This window comes from Macaca nemestrina, chromosome 15 (assembly GCF_043159975.1).
Source record: "Macaca nemestrina isolate mMacNem1 chromosome 15, mMacNem.hap1, whole genome shotgun sequence".
NCBI lineage: Eukaryota > Metazoa > Chordata > Mammalia > Primates > Cercopithecidae > Macaca > Macaca nemestrina.
This window is the reverse complement of record NC_092139.1, coordinates 37,521,913-37,543,004: the sequence shown is the minus strand read 5'-3', so window position 1 is coordinate 37,543,004 and position 21,092 is coordinate 37,521,913. Positions and strand designations below refer to the sequence as shown.

The following is a 21,092-nucleotide window of genomic DNA, read 5'->3' as shown; positions in this document are numbered from 1 at the left end:
ATTGTCAAGGTCAAGGAGGTGGCAGGGGCCACTCATGTAGAGTGCTATAAGAAAGGACTCTGGGTTTTAGTTGGTGTGAAACAGGGAACCACTGGAAGGTTCTGGCAGGGAAAGAAGAGGATCTGATTTGCGTTAAAGACTTCTCTGGTGGTTGTGAGGACTTTGGAGGGGCCAGGATGAAAACTGGGAGACCAGTCAGGAGGCCACAGCCCAGGAGACAGGATGATTATGGTCAGGATGGGAACCACAGAGATGGAAGGAGGCAGCCAGATTCCTGGTGTTTTGAGGGTGTAGGAGATAAGGGAGAGAAAAGAAGGATGACTCCTTGGGCACTGGATGGATGGAAGGTGCCCTTTTACCAAGCCAAAGAAGCCAGGGGACGAGCAGTGGCTCAGAAGGAACTCCAGAACTCAGGTCTGAACAAGTGAAGCTTGAGATGCTATTGGATTCCAAGTGGGTTGTCAGGGAGGGAAGGAGACAGGAGAGGACCAAATGGGCATCAGGCAGGCATGAAACCTCTCTCAGGAGGCAGTGCTGCAAGCAGACAGCATCTAAAAGCTGCTGGGCCACCAGACCCTCCTCACAGGGGAAACAGTCTTGTCACTGGCCTCAGAACCTCACATGCACGACTTGCTTTACCAACCACCAGGCGCTGCTGCATTCCTCCTGGGGCAAGTACTAATGACAGGTCGGGAGAGTCAGGAAGGTGAGGTGGGGGTCCTCTGAGCCTTCAAGAAATAAGCAAAGAACAACTCTGTGGGAGTTAACAGACTCCTTTCTCGGCCAGGCATGGTGGCTCATGCCTGCAATTCCAGCATTTTGGGAGGCCAAGGCGGGCAGATCACTTGAGGTCAGGAGTTTGAGACCAGCCTGGCCAACATGGTGAAACCCAGTCTCTACTAAAAATGCAAAAATTAGCCAGGCATGGTATCAGACACCTGTAATCCCTGCTACTTGGGAAGCTAAGGCATGAGAATCTCTAAACCCAGGAGGCGGAGGTTGCAGTGAGCCCAGATTGGGCCGCTGCGCTCCAGCCTGGGCAAGAGAGTGAGACTCCATTTCAAAAAAAAAAAAAAAAAGACTCCTTTCTCCTTCCTTTCTCATGGCATCAGCCAGGTACCAGGAGGCAGTCAGATGAAGCACTCTTCTGCATTCCAGCCTAAGCCACAGATGGAGGAGAAGGGACGATGTGGCCCAACCAAAAGGAAAGGAAGCCCACATTTGTTCACATTTATGGAGGGCGCACTGCAGACAGGCACATCCTAAGGTTCTTTCAGTTAAACCTTCCCCAATCCCGTGACAGGGAAAGTGATGCCAAGGTGCACAGCTGGCCAAAGGCTAGCACAGGATTTGAACCCAGAAACTGCTGCCTCACTGTAGCCAGTCATAAACCTTGCAGGGCACAGAGACCCCTGCAGCAAGAGAGACCCACACAGTCACCTGCCTTCAAGCCCAAAGAGGACCCAAGGTCACTTGGTGGAGGGGAGGCTGAGGGTGCACTTGGGAGGAAGCAACATTTAGTACAAACATTAACCCTGCCCTCACATGGCTGCCACAGGCCCCAGGTCGCTGGCTGTCCTCCTAGATATTTTTGAGGCTTCACGGCTTCCATACAGAGAATGCCTTTTTCGTGTTTTTGGTTTGTTTCATTGTTTTCCTGGCACCTCCTTCCCATCTGAGAAGGAAGGAGGTGACAGAGTGTTCCCGATGCAGCAAAGTTTCCGACCTGATTGTCCAGAGGCTCTGAGTGCATCCCGGAAATAAATACCCACCCCCACCAAAGGCACAGGCCTCACAGCCTCGGATCGGATTCCTGGGCGAGACCCAGGTCCGCTGAGGGCGGGGAGGCTGTTCTGAGCTGGTGTCGCCGCCAAGAACTGTCCAGACCCAGGGGAGGGCAGCAGCACTCGACCTCAAGGCGCAACTAGTCGAGGCTCCGCCCCAACTTAGCGTCACCCTGGGCCTGCGGGCGGCAGGAAGAGGTCAGCGGCCGCTGCCCGTCCCCTTCTAGCCCTACTTTTCCCCTACCCGGAGCAGACGCCCAGCGCCACCCACCCCCTTTTCCCTGGATGCTGGATGCGGCGCCTGGAGCCCTCAATGTTCCCGAACCCCGTGCGCCACAGGGCCGACTCTTCCGGAGCCCCGCGCGCCCTGTCCCCTCCTGGGCCCCCGCGGCCCCAGACCCAGGGCGTCCCGGCGGACTCGGTACTGCCGCTGCAGCCACCTTCCCTAAAGGCGTCCGTGCGTGCTGAGCCGAGAGGACCCATCGCCTGGGCAGCGATCTTACCTCGAGTAGCCCCGACCCTGAGACCTGGCGACCGCCGCCCGGGGCCCAAGACCCCTCCCTTGGCGAGGGGGCGGGGCGGGCAGGGCGCGCGGCTATTGGTCACGTGGAGGGGCAGGGCTACTCGGCCGCGCGTGGTTGGCTGGCGGCGCAGGCCGGCGGGGGCGGGCACTGGGCCTTGGTTTGCTGGTCGAGAAGCGCTAGGCTGGGCACCGAGAACCGACCTGATTTTCTGCTGAGGGCGCGTAGTCTCGAGCAACTTCCAGGGGAAGTCCAGTGTCCGGCCAGAAACCAGGCAGGCGGCCGGCCTCGAAGTCCTCAGGGGGCTGAGAATTCCATCCCCACGCTTCCCAAGTGAAACAGACCCTCCTTCCGCCGGTAGTTTTGATGGGTGAGGGTCTTCGTGTCTTTCTCTCCTGCATCCCCATGGCCAGGCATACAGTTAGTGCCCAATAAACGTTGGGTGACGCTGAAGTCACAGGGGCAAGGATGCATAGCCTAGAGACGCGCATGCTGGGCCTGTGGGTGTGGGAGCGGGCGGGGGACTGCCGGGCAGGTAGGCGCAAGGCAGGGACGCCGAGGTTGGCTGGCTGGCAGGCTGGGTATGGGTTGGGTCCTGCGTGGGAGAGGCCTCTTACGCCCAAGGGCCTGGGACAGGTACCTCCCGCAGTTCCTGCCATCTGTCTCGCCCTTCCTCTTCTGGGGCAGAGGCCAGCACTTATTGAGGACTTACTGCCTTCCAGGCACAGGGCCTTCTATTTTTTCTTTTTTTTTTTTTTTTTTTGAGACAGAGTCTCCCTCTGTCGCCACCACGCCCGGCCTCAAGTGAGATTTTATTACTGTACTTTATATCCCTGTGAATATTTCACAACCTTCAGCATTTACAAAGTATGCTTAATCACACCTGAGCTGTAATAAAACCAGCTCTGCCTAGTTTAGCCAAGAGGGCATAAATGTGGATTAGTTCAAGAATCAAGCCTGCCTGCTCCCCACCGGGCTCTAGCAGCTTCCTATCTAATACTTCCCCCCTCCCCACCCCCGAGACGGGGTCTCTTTCTGTCTCCCAGGCGGGAGTGCAGTGGCGCGATCTCAGCTCACTGCAAGCTCCGCCTGCCGGGTTCTCCTGCCTCAGCCCCCCCCTCAATAGCTGGGACTACAGGCGCCCACCACCACGCCCGGCTACTTTTTTTGTATTTTTAGTAGAGACAGGGTTTCACCGTGTTAGCTAGGATGGTCTTGATCTGCTGACCTCGTGATCCGCCCGTCTCGGCCTCCCAAAGTGGTGGGATTACTACAGGCTTGAGCCACCACGCCCGGCCAATATCTAATTCTTTTGGGAAGAACATTGAAAGTGTGGGTGCGGGCTTCCAAATGAGGCTATCACTCCTGTCTTTGCTGGACCTCAAAGAGCATTAAAACAATCCCACTGCCTGACTAGGTGGTTCCCTGCCACCTGTCAACAGTTTTTATAAAAATTTAGACAAAGAAGAACACAACATGCTTCTAGTATTCTGATCAAAAGCTCATGATCTGGCCGGGCACGGTGGCTCAAGCCTGTAATCCCAGCACTTTGGGAGGCCGAGACGGGCGGATCACGAGGCCAGGAGATCGAGACCATCCTGGCTAACACGGTGAAACCCCGTCTCTACTAAAAAATACAAAAAACTAGCCGGGTGCGGTGGCAGGTGCCTGTAGTCCCAACTACTCGGGAGGCTGAGGCAGGAGAATGGCGTGAACCCGGGAGGCGGAGCTTGCAGTGAGCTGAGATCCGGCCACTGCACTCCAGCCTGGGCGGCAGAGCGAGACTCCGTCTCAAAAATAAAAAATAAAAAATAAAAAAAATAAACTTAAACAGCTGTTCTTTACACTATTTTAATTTTTTCATTCTGTCAGTTTACCAAAAAAATATACTTTTTACAGCTAATATGGGGAAAACAGAAATATTTGATGAAGAAAACCAAAATCCATATTCATAATGCCACCATCTACAAAAATTAGCCAGTCATGGTGGCACACATCTGTAATCTCAGCTACTCAGGAGGCTGAGGCAGGAAAATTGCCTGAACCCAGGAGACGGAGGTTACAGTGAGCCAAGATCATGCCACTGCACTCCAGCCTGGGGGACAGAGTGAGACTCCATCTCAAAAAAAAAACAAAAAACAAACAAACAAAAACACATAATGCCACCATCCAGGGGTGACTGCTGCTGACGTTCCAGTGTCTTTTCTAGTATATTTTTTTTCCTACAATACACAGTCTCTAAGACCTCTGACCTCATGGGATTATCCTTGCCTTGACCAGCCATGTAAGATGGTTCCAGCCATGATGTGGGACAAAATAGGGTCTGGCATGAGACTGCCTTACCTCTCAGGGGTCTCAGGAGGAGGGGGCTTGGCTCACTTCGGCTCCTGGGTCAGTCCCTGCTACAGCCAGCTCCTCCTCTGGGACTGTGGATGACATAGCCCTCTCATCAGACCTCAGGACACTGTGTGGCTGATCGCCTGCCACTGACACAATACAGTGTGCGTAATCACACCTCAACTGTAATAAAACCAATTCTGCCTAGTTGAGCCAAGAGGGCATAAATGTTGATTAGTTCAAGAATCAATCCTGCCTACTCCCCTCTGGGCTCTAGCAGCTTCATATCTAATTATTTCAGGAAGAACAATTAAAAGTGCGGGAGCCATAAGATTAGGCACGCTTAATTGTATTGCTGCTTGGCAAGGACATGCCTTGAGAGTTAGATATCAGAGTTCCTAAAATTCACAGGCCTCTCCCAACACTGGAGATTTCTCCCTAGTCATGTCCTTCCATGCTCCCAGCTTCTTGCCACATTGCTGGTGCCCTGCTTGCTCTCAGCCCCTCTTCCTGTCTCTCGTCCTAGGACTCCTCTCCCAAAATCAGGTATTCAGTGCAGGAAACAGATGTCACCCTAGGTATTTCATGCATGGAAGGGTTTTGTTTCTTGAAGCATAATTTACATTTGGTGAAATATATCAAGCTTAAGTGTATGACTTGATTCTTTTTTTATTTTTTTATTTTTTTTTTTTTGAGACAGAGTCTCACTCTATCGCCAGGCTGGAGTACACTGGTGCGATCTCAGCTCACTGCAACCTCCAACTCCCTGGTTCAAGCAATTCTCCTGCCTCAACCTCCCGAGTAGCTGGGATTACAGGCATGCTCCACCAAGCCCAGCTAATTTTTGTATTTTTAGTAGAGAAGGGATTTCACCATGTTGGCCAGGATGGTCTCGATCTCCTGACCTTGTGATCCACCTGTCTTGGCCTCACAAAGTGCTGGGATTACAAGCGTAAGCCACCACACCCAGCTCTCCCTTTCTTTTTTTTTTTTTTTTTTTTTTTTTTTTTTTTTTTTTTTGAGACGGAGTCTTGTTCTGTCACCAGGCTGGAATGCAGTGGCGTGATCTCGGCTCACTGCAACTTCTGCCTCCCAGGTTCAACATGGCAAAACCCTATCTCTACAAAAAGTACAAAAAATTAGCCAGGCATGGCGGTACGCTCCTCTAGTCTCAGCTACCTGGAAGGCTAAGGCAGGAGGATCAACTGAGCCCAGGAGGTCGAGGTGGAGGTTGCAGTGAGCAGTGATCGTGTCACTGCCTCTCAAGCTTCACTTGTTCAGAACTCAGTTCTGGAGTTCCTTCTGAGCTACTGATCCTCTCGCCTCAGCCTCCCAAGTAGCTAGGACGACAAGCATGTACCACTGGCTCTTTTTTTTTTTTTTTTTTTTTGAGGCAGAGCCTAGCTCTGTAGCCCAGGCTGGAGTGCAGTGTGGCTCAATCTTGGCTCATGGCATGCTCCGCCTCCCGGGTTCTCGCCATTCTCCTGCCTCAGCCTCCCGAGTAGCTGAGACTACAGGTGCCCGCCACCACGCCCGGCTAATTTTTTGTATTTTTAGTAGAGACTGGGTTTCACCGTGTTAGCCAGGATGGTCTCAATCTCCCGACCTCATGATCCGCCCACCTCAGCCTTCCAAAGTACTGGGATTACGGGCGTGAGCCACTGTGCCCAGCCACCACTGGCTCTTTTTTTATTTAATTTTTGTAGAGACAGGGTCTTGCTATGTTGCACGGGCTGATCCCAAACTCCTGGGCTCCAGCAGTCCTCCCACTTTGGATTCCCAAAGTGCTGGAACTACAGTTGTGAAGCACATTAGACCTCTGACTGCTTTGACTGCTTTTTTTTTTTTTGAGACTCTTTTAGCCCAGGCTGGAGTGCAATGGCATGATCTCGTCTAACTGCAACTTCCACCTCCAACCTCCACTTCCCAGATTCAAGTGATTTTCCTGCCTCAGGCTCCCCAGTAGCTGGGATTACAACTGTGCACCACCAAGCCCGGCTAATTTTGTATTTTTAGGAGAGACAGGGTTTCACCATGTTGGCCAAGCTGGTCTGGAACTCCTGACCTCAAGTGATCCTCCCGCCTTAGCCTCCCAAAGTGCTGGGATTACAGGCATGAGCCACCATGCCAGCCTCTGACTGCTTTTTTTTTTTTTTTTTTTTTTTGAGACGGAGTCTCGCTCTGTCGCCCAGGCTGGAGTGCAGTGGCGCTATCTCGGCTCACTGCAAGCTCCGCCTCCCGGGTTTACGCCATTCTCCTGCCTCAGCCTCCCGAGTAGCTGGGACTACAGGTGCCCGCCACCTCGCCCGGCTAATTTTTTTGTATTTTTAGTAGAGACAGGGTTTCATTGTGTTAGCCAGGATGGTCTCGATCTCCTGACCTCGTGATCCGCCCGTCTCGGCCTCCCAAAGTGCTGGGATTACAGGCTTGAGCCACCGCGCCCGGCCCTCTGACTGCTTTTTAACTCATCTTCCCTCAGAGCAGGAACCAGAGCCTGTGGTAATAATCATATTTATTTCTGTTTTTGTTTTTGTTTTTTGGCTGGGCTGCAGAAGCTGGAGTGCAGTGGTACGACTGTGGCTCACTGCAACCTCCGCCTCCTGGGTTCAAGCAATTCTTGTGTTTCAGCCTCCCAGTTAGCTGGAATTACAGGTATGCGCCACTACACCCAGCTAATTTTTGATTTTTAGTAGAAATGGGGTTTCACCATGTTGGCCAGGCTGGTCTCGAACTCCTTACCTCAGGTGATCTGCCTGCCTTAGCCTCCAAAAGTGCTGAGATTACAGGTGTGAGCTCCCATGCCCGACCCCTAATCATATATATATCTCTCTCTCTATATATATATATATTTTTTTTTTTTTTTTTGAGATGGAGTCTTCCTCTGTTGCCCAAACTGGAGTGTAGTGGATCGATCTCTGCTCACTGCAACCTCTGCCTTGCGGGTTCAACTGATTCTCCTGCCTCAGCCTTCTGAGTAGCTGGGATTACAGGTGTATGCCATCACACCCAGCTAATCTTGTTTATATTTTTAGTAGAGACAGGGTTTCAGCATGTTGGTCAGGCTGGTCTCGAACTCCTGACCTCGTGATCCGCCCACCTCGGCCTCCCAAAGGGGCCAATCATATTTTTTTTTTTTTTTGAGACAGAGTCTCACTGTGTTGCCCAGGCTGGAGTGCAGTGGAGTGATCTTGTCTCACTGCAAGCTCTGCCTCCCGGGTTCACGCCATTCTCCTGCCTCAGCCTCCCGAGTAGCTGGGACTACAGGTGCCCACCACCATGCCTAGCTAATTTTTTGTATTTTTTAGTAGAAACAGGGTTTCACCATGTTAGCCAGGATGGTCTCGATCTCCTGACCTTGTGATCCATCCGCCTCGGCCTCCCAAAGTGCTGGGATTACAGGCGTGAGCGACCACGCCCAGCCGAAAGCATAGTCTTTTTTTTTTTTGAGACAGCGTTTCACTCTTGTTGCCCAGGCTGAAGTACAATGGCACGATCTCAGCTCATTGCAACCTCCACCTCCCGGGTTCAAGCGATTCTCCTGTCTCAGCCTCCTGAGTAGCTAGAATTACAGGCACCCGCCACCACGCCGGGCTAGTTTTTGTATTTTTAGTAGAGACGGGGTTTCACCATGTTGGTCAGGTTGGTCTTGAACTCCTGACCTTAGGCGATCCACCTGCCTCGGCCTCCCAAAGTGCTGGGATCACAGGTGTGAGCCACGGTTCCTAGCCCCTCATTCATATTTGTAAACTTTTCCAGAACACTGAGGGAGAACACTGAGGGAGAACACTGAGGGGAAAGATAATTTTCTATTCATTAACAGCAGTGTAAAAGTCAGGGTAACTTCTTTTTCTTTCTGTCTCTCTCTCTTTTTCTTTTTTTTTTTTTTTTTTTTTTTTTTTTTTTTTTTTTTTTTGAGACAGGGTCTCGCTCTGGTTGCCCAGGCTGGAGTGCAGTGGTGTGATCTTGGTTCACTACAGCCTCGACCTCCTGGGCTCAGGTGATTCTTCCACCTCAGCCTCCCAAGTAGCTGGGACTACAGGCACATGCCACCATGTATGGCTAATTTTTTGTATAGATGGAGTTTCTCCATGTTGTCCAGGCTGGTCTCAAACTCCTGGACTCAAGCAATCCGCCCGCCTCAGCATCCCCAGAGTGCTGGGATTACAGGCGTGAGCCACCATGCCTGGCCCAGCCAGGGTAACTTCTGAACATAGGGTGACTTGCAGCAGGAAACTTGCAGGCCCTACACAGCTGCTTCCTTTCTGTAACTTGTGGCTTATCTTCTGGGAAATTGCGAGCAGTCCTGGGAGTAGCATCCTTGAGAGATTAAGAGATACCGTCTGTTGTTTCTCTCTGCTTCCCAGGAGAAAGAAACATTACATGGTGATGTTGCAGAGTCCCTGGCCCCAGGGGTTTCCTATAAGCCACCTATTCATTCATTCCTTCATTCGTTCGTTAGTTTGTTCAGTGTATATTGGGTACTCGTTATGTGCTAGTTGTTGGTTATAATGTAGAAAACAAAAGAGACACAACTTGTGGAGGTTACAACCAGATGGAAAAAAGAAATGGTAAACTAAGTAACGCATAACGAAGACTATCTAATGGGGGAAAGTTGTTGAAAAAATTGGTAAAGCTCTATCTGCCTCTTAAGGAAAATGCATAATTCATCTCCAGTAGAGTATGTCTTTCTGTGGCACCCTTCAGCAGACAGACATCAGTGGGGAAGGAGGTCTTGTCCATGAGTTTCATCGTGTTCCTCTCACTTTGTTGCCCAGGCTGCTCTCAAACTCCTGGCTTCAAACGATCCTCTCGCTTTGGCCTCTTAAAGTGCTGGGATTATAGGCAGGTGCCACTGTACCCAGCCTGAAAACAGTTTAAAAATAAGGAGTAGCATGAAAGCTGATGAGAAGCTGAGGCCCCAGGAAGGGACTAGGAGTGGGGAACCCCACTGGGTGCAATGGGCAAGAGACTCAGGGGAAAGGGAGCATACAACAATCAATTTTAAGTTTTTTGCTCTGTCATTCTGTAAGATGACTCTCCTCTGTCCCCCTAAACTTTTCTAACAGTTGGCTATAGCCAAATTTCTGTTTCTTTAGGGATATCAAGGAAAAGAGCTTCCTTTAGACAGACAGCAGCGCAGGGAGAAGAGCTGTATGTCCTGACCCTGAGTGAGACTGACAATGCCATAGAAGCAGAAAACTAAAGTACATAATGCCTAGGAGACATACGTCCTCATGAGAAGCCCAGAAATGCTGGAGTACTAGGCACCCCACTGCAGGTAGGATGAGGGCTCAGGAACTTACATCTGCATACAAAGGGATGGAGCAATTCTATAATGGTGGAGGACCTGGAACTAAGCAGAAGGCAGAGAGGTGAGTCACACAAGTGAACCTCCTGAATTTCACAGCCTGCAGCCTCTCTCCTTGGTTAAAACTAAACTGGGTCTTCCCTACAGAGCTACATTGTAGTCCCTACTTTACTGCAAGTAAGAGATACATCTTCAGGAAGCAATTTTTCTTTTCTAGTGCTTTCCAAGATCTGCCAAATTAAAAGGATTAAGGGGGTGGGGAGAATATAGCTACAACTGATAGGCAAAGAAGAGCCAACTAGTGCATAACTGGAATTCCTACACGAAACAGAAACAATGGAATACAATACCTACTTAAAGATATATATAGGGAGGCTGAGGCAGGCGAATCACGAGGTCAAGAGATCGAGACCATCCTGGCCAACATGGTGAAACCTCATCTCTACCAAAAATACAAAAATTAGCTGAGATTGGTGGAATGTGCCTGTAGTCCCAGCTACTAAGGAGGCTGAGGCAGGAGAATCGCTCGAACTCGGAAGGCGGAGGCTGCAGTGAGCTGAGATTGCACCACTGCACTCCAGTCTGGTAACAGAGCAAGACTCCATCTCAAAAAATAATAATAATAATAAAAAGATATAATTCTGGAAAATATTTCTGAACTAAAAAAGGACTTCAATCTACTTCTGAAAAAACACACTATGATCCCAGCACTTTGGGAGGCCGAGGCAGGTGGATCACCTGAGGTCAGGAGTTCGAGACCAGCCTCAACAGGGAGAAACTCCGTCTCTACTAAAAATACAAAATTAAATGGGCGTGGTGGCACATGCCTGTAATTCCAGCTACTCAGGAGGCAGAGGCAGGAAAATTGCTTGAACCTGGGAGGCGGAGGTTGAGGTGAGCCAAGATTGAGCCATTGCACACTTCAACCGAGGCAACAAGAGTGAAACTCTGTCCCAAAACAAAAACGAAAACAAAAAACAAAAAAAAAAATACTATGTTTGCACTATGAGATACATTCTAGAAATGTTACTGAAATGTAAAGATAATGAATATTTGGGGCACCCAGGCAAAAAAATCAAGTACAGAGGCTCTAAAAAGATGATGATGATGATGATGATGATGATGATGATAATCCCAAAGTGCTGGGATTACAGGAGTGAGCCACTGTGCCCGGCCAAGAATAATTTTTTAACATACAAGAACTCAAAAATATTGTTCTCACGAAGTCATGTAAAAATAAGGAATTAAGAAGGAAAAAAGTGAAACTACAGATTTCTAGAAAATGTCAACAGTGAAAACACCACATCAGAACCTATGGGACACAACTAAAGCTGTGTCATAGGAATATTCATAACTTAAAGACTAACGTTATTTTCTAAGACTGCAAACAAACAACTTAAACACCCCTAAAGAAGTATGGATATACTAAGGTATGGATATGAAAAGAGAAGGAAACAGTTCATGAAAATAAAAGCAGAAAATAATGAGGTAATGCTGGTTTTTATTTCTTTTTTGTTTTTGTTTTTTGAGACGTAGTTTCACTCTTGTTGCCCAAGCTGGAGTGCAATGGCGCGATCTCGGCTCACCGCAACCTCTGCCTCCTGCGTTCAAGCGATTCTCCTGCCTCAGCTTCCCAAGTAGCTGGGATTACAGGCATGCGCCACCACACCCAGCTAATTTTGTATTTTTAGTAGAAACAGGGTTTCTCCATGTTGGTCAGGCTGGTCTCAAACTCCCGACCTCAGGTGATCTGCCAGCCTCAGCCTCCCAAAGTCTTGGGATTACAGGCGTAAACCACGGCACCCAGCCGGTTTTTATTTCTTAAATGAAATGACAGGTACTTAGATGCTCATTATATAATTCTTTTTTTTTTTTTTTTTTTTTTTTTTTTTGGAGACGGAGTCTCGCTCTGTCGCCCAGCCTGGAGTGCAGTGGCCGGATCTCAGCTCACTGCAAGCTCCGCCTCCCGGGTCTACGCCATTCTCCTGCCTCAGCCTCCCGAGTAGCTGGGACTACAGGCGCCCGCCACCTCGCCCGGCTAGTTTTTTGTATTTTTTAGTAGAGACGGGGTTTCACTGTGTTAGCCAGCATGGTCTCGATCTCCTGACCTCGTGATCCGCCCGTCTCGGCCTCCCAAAGTGCTGGGACCACAGGCCTGAGCCACCGCGCCCGGCCTCATTATATAATTCTAAGCACCTTTTTGTAAATGTGAAATACTGTAGTTCACAATAATTTTTCGGTTTGCTAAATGAACTATAATCTAGCCACACGATGGATAAGAGTTTAAAAGAATACAGATGCTGTCTCTGTAGTGCTATGAAAAAAATATCCAGAATACACTGGTGAGTGAAAAAAGCAAGTGCTGGTCAGGCGTGGTGGCTCACGTTGTAATCTCAGCACTTTGGGAGGCTGAGGTGGGTGGATCACTTGAGGTCAGGAGTTCAAGACCAACCTGGCTAACATGGTGAAACCCCATCTCTACTAAAAATACAAAAATTAGCTGGGCATGGTGGCGTGCGCCTGTCAGCCCAGCTACTCGGGAGGCTGAGGCAGGAGAATCACTTGAACCTGGGAGGTGGAGATTATAGTGAGCCAAGATAGCGCCCCTGCACTCCAGCCTGGGTGCAAGTACACACCTGTAATCCCAGCCTCCCAAGTAGCTGGGATTACAGGCATGTACCACCACTCCTGGCTAATTTTTGTATTTTAAGAGAGACAGGGTTTCTGCCATGTTGGCCAGGCTGGTCTCTGACTACTGACAGAGCAAGACTCTGTCTCAAAAAAAAAAAAAAAAAAAAGAAGAAAGAAAGAAAACTACAGACCAATATCTCTTGTGAACATAGATGCAAAAATCCTCAACAAAATAGCTGCAAATCAAATCTAGTAATGTATAAAAAGAATTACTCAAAATGACCAAGCGGGATTTATTCCAGGTATATGAGGCTAGTTCAACATTTGCAAATCAACTAAGGTAATCCATTGCATTGACAGGCTAACAATGTAAAATTGCATTATCATACCAATAAATGCAGAAAAAGCATGTGGCAAAGTCCAACCACCATTTTCAATAAAAACTCTCAACAAACTAGGAAAGAAGATAACTTCATAAATTGATACAGAACATTTACAAAAATCATACGTAGTGGTGAGAAACGAGAAGCTTTCCCACTAAGATCAGGAACAAGGCAAGAATGTCCTAACAACTCATTTTCAATGTTGTACCAAAAGTCCTGGCTAATGTAGAAAATCTGAAGGAATCAACAAAAACAAACGAACAAAAACTCCTGGAACAAATAAGCATTACAGCAAGGTTGCAAGATACAACGTTAATATACAAAAGTCAATTGCTAGGCTGGACAAAGTGGCTCATGCCTGTAATTCCTGCACTTTGAGAGGTCAAGGCAGGCAGATCTACTGAATCCAGGAGTTTGAGATCAGCCTTGGCAACATCCCTATAGGGAGACCTTATCTCTATTAAAAAAAAGAAAAAGTCAGCCAGGTGAGGTGGCTCACGCCTATAATCCCAGCATTTTGGGAGGCCGAGGTGGGTGGATCATGAGGTCAAGAGACTGGCCAACATGGTGAAACCCTGTCTCTACTAAAAATACAAAAATTAGGCCGGGTGCGGTGGCTCATGCCTGTAATCCCAGCACTTTGGGAGGCTGAGGCAGGCGGATCACGAGGTCAGGAGATCGAGACCATCCTGGCGAACACGGTGAAACCCCATCTCCACTAAAAATACAAAAAAATTAGCCGGGCGTGGTGGGGGGCACCTGTAGTCCCAGCTACTCGGGCGGCTGAGGCAGGAGAATCGCTTGAACCCGGGAGGCAGAGGTTGCAGTGAGCTGAGACCGCACCACTGTACTCCAGCCTGGGCAACAGAGTGAGACTCCGTCTCAAAAAAAAAAAAAAAAAAAAAGGTGCCCAGGCACGGTGGCTCACACCTGTAATTCCAGCACTTTGGGAGGCCAAGGTGGGTGGATCACTTGAGGTCAGGAGTTTGAGACCAGCCTGGCCAACATAGTGAAACCTTATCTCCACTAAAAATACAAAACTTTAGCCGGGCATGGTGGCGCACGTCTGTAATCTCAGCTACTTGGGAGGCTGAGGTGGGGGGATCACTTGAGCCCAGAAGGCAGAGGTTGCAGTGAGCCAAGACTGCATCACTGCACGCCAGCCTGGGCAATAGAGTGAGACTGTCTCAAAAAAGAAAAGAAAAAAAAAAGTCAATTGCTTTCTCTTATACAAACAATAAGCAAGTGCAATTTTTTTTTTTTTTTTTTTGAGACAGAGTTTCACTCTGTCACCCAGGCTGAAGCGCAGTGGCATGATCTCAGCTCATGGGACCTCCACCTCCCAGGTTCAAATGATTCTCCTGCCTCAGCCTCCCAAGTAGCTGGGATTACAGGCATGTACCACCACTCCTGGCTAATTTTTGTATTTTTAGTTGAGACAGGGTTTCTGCCATATTGGCCAGGCTAATCTCCGATTCCTGACCTTATATGATCCACCCGCCTCGGCCTCCCAAAGTGCTAGGATTATAGGCATGAGCCACTGTGCCCAGCCCAGTGCAATTTGATATTAAAACCACATTACTCACTTTGGAAGGCCAAGGTGGGAGGATTGCTGGAGCTCAGGAGTTCAAGGCCAGCCTGGACAACATAGCAAGACCCTGTCTCTACTAAATATTTAAAATGTAGCTGGGTGTGGTGGTGCATGCCTGTGGCAGGAGGATCGCTTAGCCAGGGAGGTCCAGGCTGCAGTAAGCCGTGAACACACTACTGTACTGTAGCTTGGGTGGCAGAGTAAAGGCCTTGTCTCCAAAAAAAAAAAAAAATATATATATATACACACACACACACACACACACACACACACATATTTTTATATATATATGAAGAAAAAAGTTGGAGACTGACACTGCCTGACTTCAAGACTTACTATAAAGTTACAGTAATCAAGATAGTGGGCCAGGTGCAGTGGCTCACACCCGTAATCCCAGCACTTTGGGAGGCCAAGACGGGCGGATCACGAGGTCAGGAGATTGAGACCATCCTGGCTAACACGGTGAAACCCCATCTCTACTAAAAATACAAAAAATTAGCCAGGCGTGGTGGCAGGCCCCTGTAGTCCCAGCTACTCAGGAGGCTGAAGCGGGAGAATGGCGTAAACCTGGGAGGCGGAGCTTGCAGTGAGCCGAGATTGCACCACTGCACTCCAGCCTGGGTGACAGAGCGAGACTCCGTCTCAAAAAAAAAAAAAAAAAAAAAAAACCTTGAAGAAAGATAGGGCGGTTGCCAGACACAGTGGCTTATGCCTGTAATCCCAGCATTTTGTGAGGCTGAGGCGGGCAGATCACCTGAAGTCAGGAGTTTGAGACCAGCCTGGCCAACATGGTGAAATCCCATCTCTACTAAAAATAGAAAAACTAGCAGGGCATGGTGGTGCACGCCTGTAGTCCCAGTTACTAGGGAGGCTAAGGCAGGAGGGTGGCTTGAACTTGGAAGGTGGAGGTTGCAGTGAGCCAGGATTGCACCACTGCACTCCAGGCTGGGTAAGAGTGAGACTCCATCTCAAAAAACAAACAAAACAAAACAAAACAAAAAACACAGATAGTGTAGTATTGGCAAAAAAAAATAGACAAACAGATTAATGGAACAGAATAAAGAACCCAGGAGAGACCCATATTAATACAGTGAACTGGTCTCTGACAAAGGAGTAAAAGCAATACAATGGAACAAAGATAGAAAGATTGTCTTTTTAAGAGATTATATTGGAACAACTGAACATCCATATGCAAAAACATGAATCTAGACATAGACCTTACACCCTTCACAAAAATTAACTCAAAATGGATCATAGACCTAAATGTAAAACACAAAACAGGACGGGCACAGTGGCTCACGCCCGTAATCCCAGCACTTTGGGAAGACAAGGTGGGTGGATCACCTGAGGTCAGGAGTTCGAGACCAGCCTGGCCAACATGGTGAAACCACATTTCTACTAAAAATACAAAAATTAGCCAGGCATGGTGGCGGGCACCTGTAACCCCAGCTACTTGGGAGGCTGAGGCAGGAGAATCGCTTGAACCTGGGAGGCGGAGGTTGCAGTGAGCCGAGATCGCACCATTGCACTCCAGCCTGGGCGACAGAGCAAGACTCCGTCTCAAAAAAAAAAGACCAAAAAACCCCACAAAACTGTAAAAATTCTAATAGATAACATAGGAGAAAATCTAGATGATCTTGGATAGGTGACGACTTTTTAGATACAACAGTAAAGGCAGGATCCATTAAAAAAAATTGATGAACGGCTGGGCACGGTGGCTCACGCCTGTAATCTCAGCACTTTGGGAGGCCGAGGTGGGCAGATCACCTGAGGTTGGGAGTTCAAGACCAGCCTGACCCACATGGTGAAACCCTGTCTCTACTAAAAATACAAAATTAGCCAGGCATGGTGGCGCATGCCTGTAATCCCAGCTACTTGGGAAGCTGAGGCAGGAGAATTGCTTGAACCCAGGAGGCAACGTTGCAGTGAGCTGAGAGTGCACCATTGCACTCCAGCCTGGGCAACAAGAGAGAAACTCCAGCTCAAAAAAAAACAAAAAGAAAGAAATTGATAAGCTTCATTAATTATTTATTTATTTTTTTGAAACAAGGTCTTGCTCTGTCACCCAGGCTGAAGTGCGGCGGCATAGTCACAGCTCAGTGCAGCCTTGACTTCCTGGGCTTAAGCAATCCTTCGACCTCAGCCTCCCAAGTAGCTGGGACCACAGGTGTGCACCACATTCAGCCAATTTTTGTATTTTTTTGTAGAGATGAAGTCTCTATGTTGCACAGGCTGGTTTTGAACTCCTGGGCTCAAGCAATCCTCCTGCCTTGGCCTCCCAAAGCGCTGGGATTATAGGACTCATGAGCTACCTCACCCGGCCCACTTCATTAAATTATATGAAACTGGACTTCACTGAAATTAAAAAGCTCTGCTTTGTGAAAGACACTGTCAAGAGAATGAGAAGACAAGCCACAGACTGGGAGAAAATATTTGCAAAAGGTACATCTGATAAAGAGCTGTTATCCAAAATACACAAAGAACTCTTAAAACTCAACAAAAAGAAATCACCCAAACAAGTTGCCTGTTTTAAAATGGGCAAAAGACTTGAATGGACAGCTCACTAAAGATTTACAGATAGTAAATAAGCATAGGAAAGATACTCTACATCATACGTTATTAGGTAACTGCAAATTAAAACAAGATTTCTCTACATACCTACTAGAATGGCCAAAAGCCAGCCGGGCGCAGACGCTCACTCCTGTAATCCCAGCACTTTGGGAGGCCGAAGCAGGTAGATCACTTCAGGTCAGGAGTTCGAGACCAGCCTGGCCATATGGTGAAACGCTGTCTCTTCTAAAAACACAAAAATCAACTAGGCGCAGTGGTGTGTGCCTGTAGTCCCAGCTATTCGGGAGGCTGAGGCAGAAGAATCGTTTGAACCCAGGAGGCGGAGGTTGCAGTGAGTGGAGATTGCGCCACTGCACTCCAGCCTGGGTGACAGAGCAAGACTCCATCTCAAAAAAAAAAAAAAAAAATTAGACAGGTGTGGTGGCACGTGCCTGTAGTCCTAGCTACTCCGGAAGCTGAGGCAGGAGAATCGCTTGAACCCGGGCAGTCAAGGTTGCAGTGAGGTGAGATAGTGCCCCTGCACTAGAGCCTGGATGACAAAGGACACTCCATCTCAGGGAAAAAAAATAAAAGAGAATGGGCCAAGCCCAGTGACAAAACCAAATGCCTCAGAGGATGTGGAGCAACAGAAACCCTCATTAACTGCCAAGAGGAATGCAAAATGGTACAGCCACTTTTGAAGACAGTTTGGCAGTTTCTTACAAAACGAAACACTCTTATCACAGGATCCAGGAGTCATACTCCTTGGTATTTATATTTCTACTCCCAAAGGAGTTGAAGACTTATGTTCACACAAAAACCTGTACACAAATGTTTGTAGCAGCTGTATTCATAACTGCCAAAACCTGGAAGCAACCAAGATGTCCTTCCGTAGGTGAACAGATAATGCACATCTACATAATGGAATACTATTCAGCAGTACTTCTAAAATGAGCTGTCAAGCTCATGATTCTGCCATGAAAAGACTTGGAGGAATCTTAAATGCACATTACTAAGTGAAAGAAGCCAATCTGAAAAGGCTACATATACGGTATGAATCCAACTATACAACATTCTGAAAAAGGCAAAACTGTGGAAGCAGTAAAAGATCAATGGTTGCTAAGGGTTGAGGGGAGGGAAGGATGAATAGGTGGAGCAGAGGACTGTTAGGGCAGTGAAACTCTTCTGTATGATACTATCATGCTAGATGCATATCACTGAAAATACATCCAAACCTATAGAACGTACAACCCCAAGAGTGAACCCTAATGTAAACCATGGACTCTGGGGATAGTGACCTGTCATTCACTGTCATTCAATTTAAACAAATGACCACTCTGGTGCCCAGTGTTGGTGATAGGGGAGGCTGTGCATGTGTGGGGATAGGGAGTAAACGAGAACTCTCTGTACCCTCTGCTCAGTTTTACTGTGAACCTAAAATTGCACTAAACAAATAAAGTCTATTTAAGAAACGGTCACAGCCACTTCAATTATGGTAATAAATATACAGAGACTTGGTCAATGGGTCACAGAGTATTGCATCTGACAAACACAGTTAACTGCATTACAATAAAATATAGGAATAAAAAACTAAAATAATAAAATAAAATATAGGAATAATTGTTTAAAAGATTAAGGCCAGGCGTGGTGGCTCACACCTGTAATCTCAGCACTTTAGGAGGCCAACATGGGTGGATCACCTGAGGTCAGGAGTTCAAGACCAGCCTGACCAACACAGTGAAGCCCTGTCTCTACTAAATATACAAAAATTAGCCAGGCATGGTGGCACATGCTTGTAATCCCAGCTACTTGGGAGGCTGAGGCGGGAGAATTGCTCGAACCCAGGAGGCGGAGGTTGCAGTGAGCCAAGATTGCACTACTGCACTCCAGCCTGAGTGACAGAGTGAGACTCCATCTCAAAAAAAAAGAAAAAGAAAATATTGAGCTCTGGGGGATGCTGTACAGTGAGTAGTGCCACAGGGCTAGAAAAAAACCACCCTGCCCTAGAGGAGACATGATGATCCAATCCTATCCCAGGGCTCACCACCCTCCCAATCAGTGATCCACATACATGCAGGCCAGTTCCTGCTTAAAACCTGTGACTTCTTCCTCCCTCCAGGTAAGCTCTCTTCTCTGGGCTCTACCGTCCTCTTGTCATCACCTGTTGTCCCAGGAGTGTTTGTGGAGGTACACTGGTAACACTACCAGCTGCTCAAAGTCTCTAGTTCTCTCAGGAAGCTGAGGGATGTGTGGTTTGGCCAGGGTTCCTGGGGCAGAGAGAAGAAAGGGAGGAGGCTTGCAGATGGAGGCAAGTTTGCTTCCGTAGCCATCTCACTGTTGGTTCCAAATCCTGGCTCCTTCACTTGGCCTTCCTCACTAAAGTGCCCCTTCTTCCTTTGGGTGTTTAAAGCACTTGTGAGCAGCAATTCAGGGATGCTCAAACCATTGCTGCCTTGCAGTCATCTGCAGTCACCTGGCCTTAGCTCTGCCTCTCCTGGAACCTTGGGGACATTCTGTATCCTGCATTGCACCCAGCAGAGCATTAGGCCCAAGGGAGGCTCAATGAATATATGGTGAGCATAAGTGGTGGTGGAAACCCAGCCCAAGGTGCTAGGGCAGAAGTGTGAAGTATGAGAAGGGTGCTGGGCAAGCTCATCCAGTTAAGAAAACCCTGGTCCAACTGGGCATCTGGAACAGGAACTGGAGCTCAGCAGCCCTAGGGTGTGGTCTCAGTCTCTACTATTCTCTTGTGCATCAGTTTGCCCCACATCATGGGAACCAAGACACCAGCCATGCCTAACCTCAACTTCCCACGGCTCCCAGGGGAGCAGGGTCTCAAACTTTTCCTTAAGTTCAGTTTGAAAAAAAGGCAGAGGCCGGGCGCGGTGGCTCAAGCCTGTAATCCCAGCACTTTGGGAGGCCGAGACGGGCGGATCACGAGGTCAGGAGATCGAGACCATCCTGGCTAACACGGTGAAACCCCGTCTCTATTAAGAAATACAAAAAAAAAAAAACTAGCCGGGCGAGGTGGCGGGCGCCTGTAGTCCCAGCTACTCGGGAGGCTGAGGCAGGAGAATGGCATGAACCCGGGAGGCGGAGCTTGCAGTGAGCTGAGATCCGGCCACTGCACTCCAGCCTGGGTGACAGAGCGAGACTCCGTCTAAAAAAAAAAAAAAAAGAAAAGAAAAAAAGGCAGAAAGAATTCAGATCAGTAAGCTTCAGCTCTTCCATAGAGCACAAAATGGCCTGTTCCCTGAGAACACAGCCAATCCACCAGGACCACCAGCCTGGGGTGAGGGGTGGCCAGGAGAACAGAATGTATAGGGAAGGGGTGTCCCTATTAGAGGCCTGTGGGACATTTCCACGGGTGGGACTTGGTCACACACACAGAGTAACATCCCTTTAAGTCTTCAAGGTCAAGGTGGTTTGTGGTACCATAAAATGGAAGAGGTGGCCTCATCCCAATTATGTTGACAGTGGTGGTAGAAGGTCTGGCATGGCTGGTAGCCTTGGCCATGGACTTGGAAGGGCTAATCATCAGTGCTGCCTCCAAAGTGGGTGTAGGTGGGTCCATCCTGGGTGCTAAAGGGCAACTGATGGATGGTAAGCATGAGACGGAGCTGAGCACCTAGGATGCTCGTTCTGCCAAGAAAGCCTCACCTTCCTTGATAACAGGAAGATCATGAAAATCAATGTAAACTGAGGTGTGTTTTCCCCCCAACTGAGTAAGTTTAAACCTTCACTAGAAGCTGCTGATTAAAGACCTCCTAACTACCAGCTTTTGGTACCCCACCCATATCCCTTTGGGACTCAACATGGTACAGGCAGGCCCAGCTCCACATTGTCTGAGGGCTTTTTCCCAGGGGCAGAAAGAGCCAGGGAATGTATGCACCCTGGGATCAACCTGTAACCACTGACTAAAGGCAGCAGGCAAACACCCACAGCTGCCACCCCTCGGGCGAGGTAATTCAGAGGCAACTGCTGTGT

The 21,092-nt window shown here is 48.5% G+C and overlaps 1 protein-coding gene across 6 annotated transcripts in view; it reads right to left on the bottom strand.

Annotated features, from left to right (window-relative positions):
* The window catches only part of LOC105481575 (mitochondrial antiviral signaling protein), a 46,159-nt gene extending 28,653 nt beyond the window's left edge, over window positions 1–17,506 (bottom strand). For 3 of the 6 annotated variants that reach the window (XR_987034.3, XM_011741236.3, XM_071079620.1), the window contains exon 1: window positions 2,288–2,362. The gene's annotated coding sequence lies outside the window, so the exon portion shown is untranslated. Of the gene's footprint in view, window positions 1–2,287; window positions 2,363–2,508; window positions 2,854–17,213 lie in introns of those variants that run through there. The other 3 variants (XM_071079619.1, XM_011741237.3, XM_011741239.3) reach the window with 3 other exon arrangements.
* Window positions 17,507–21,092: the final 3,586 nt, after the last annotated feature.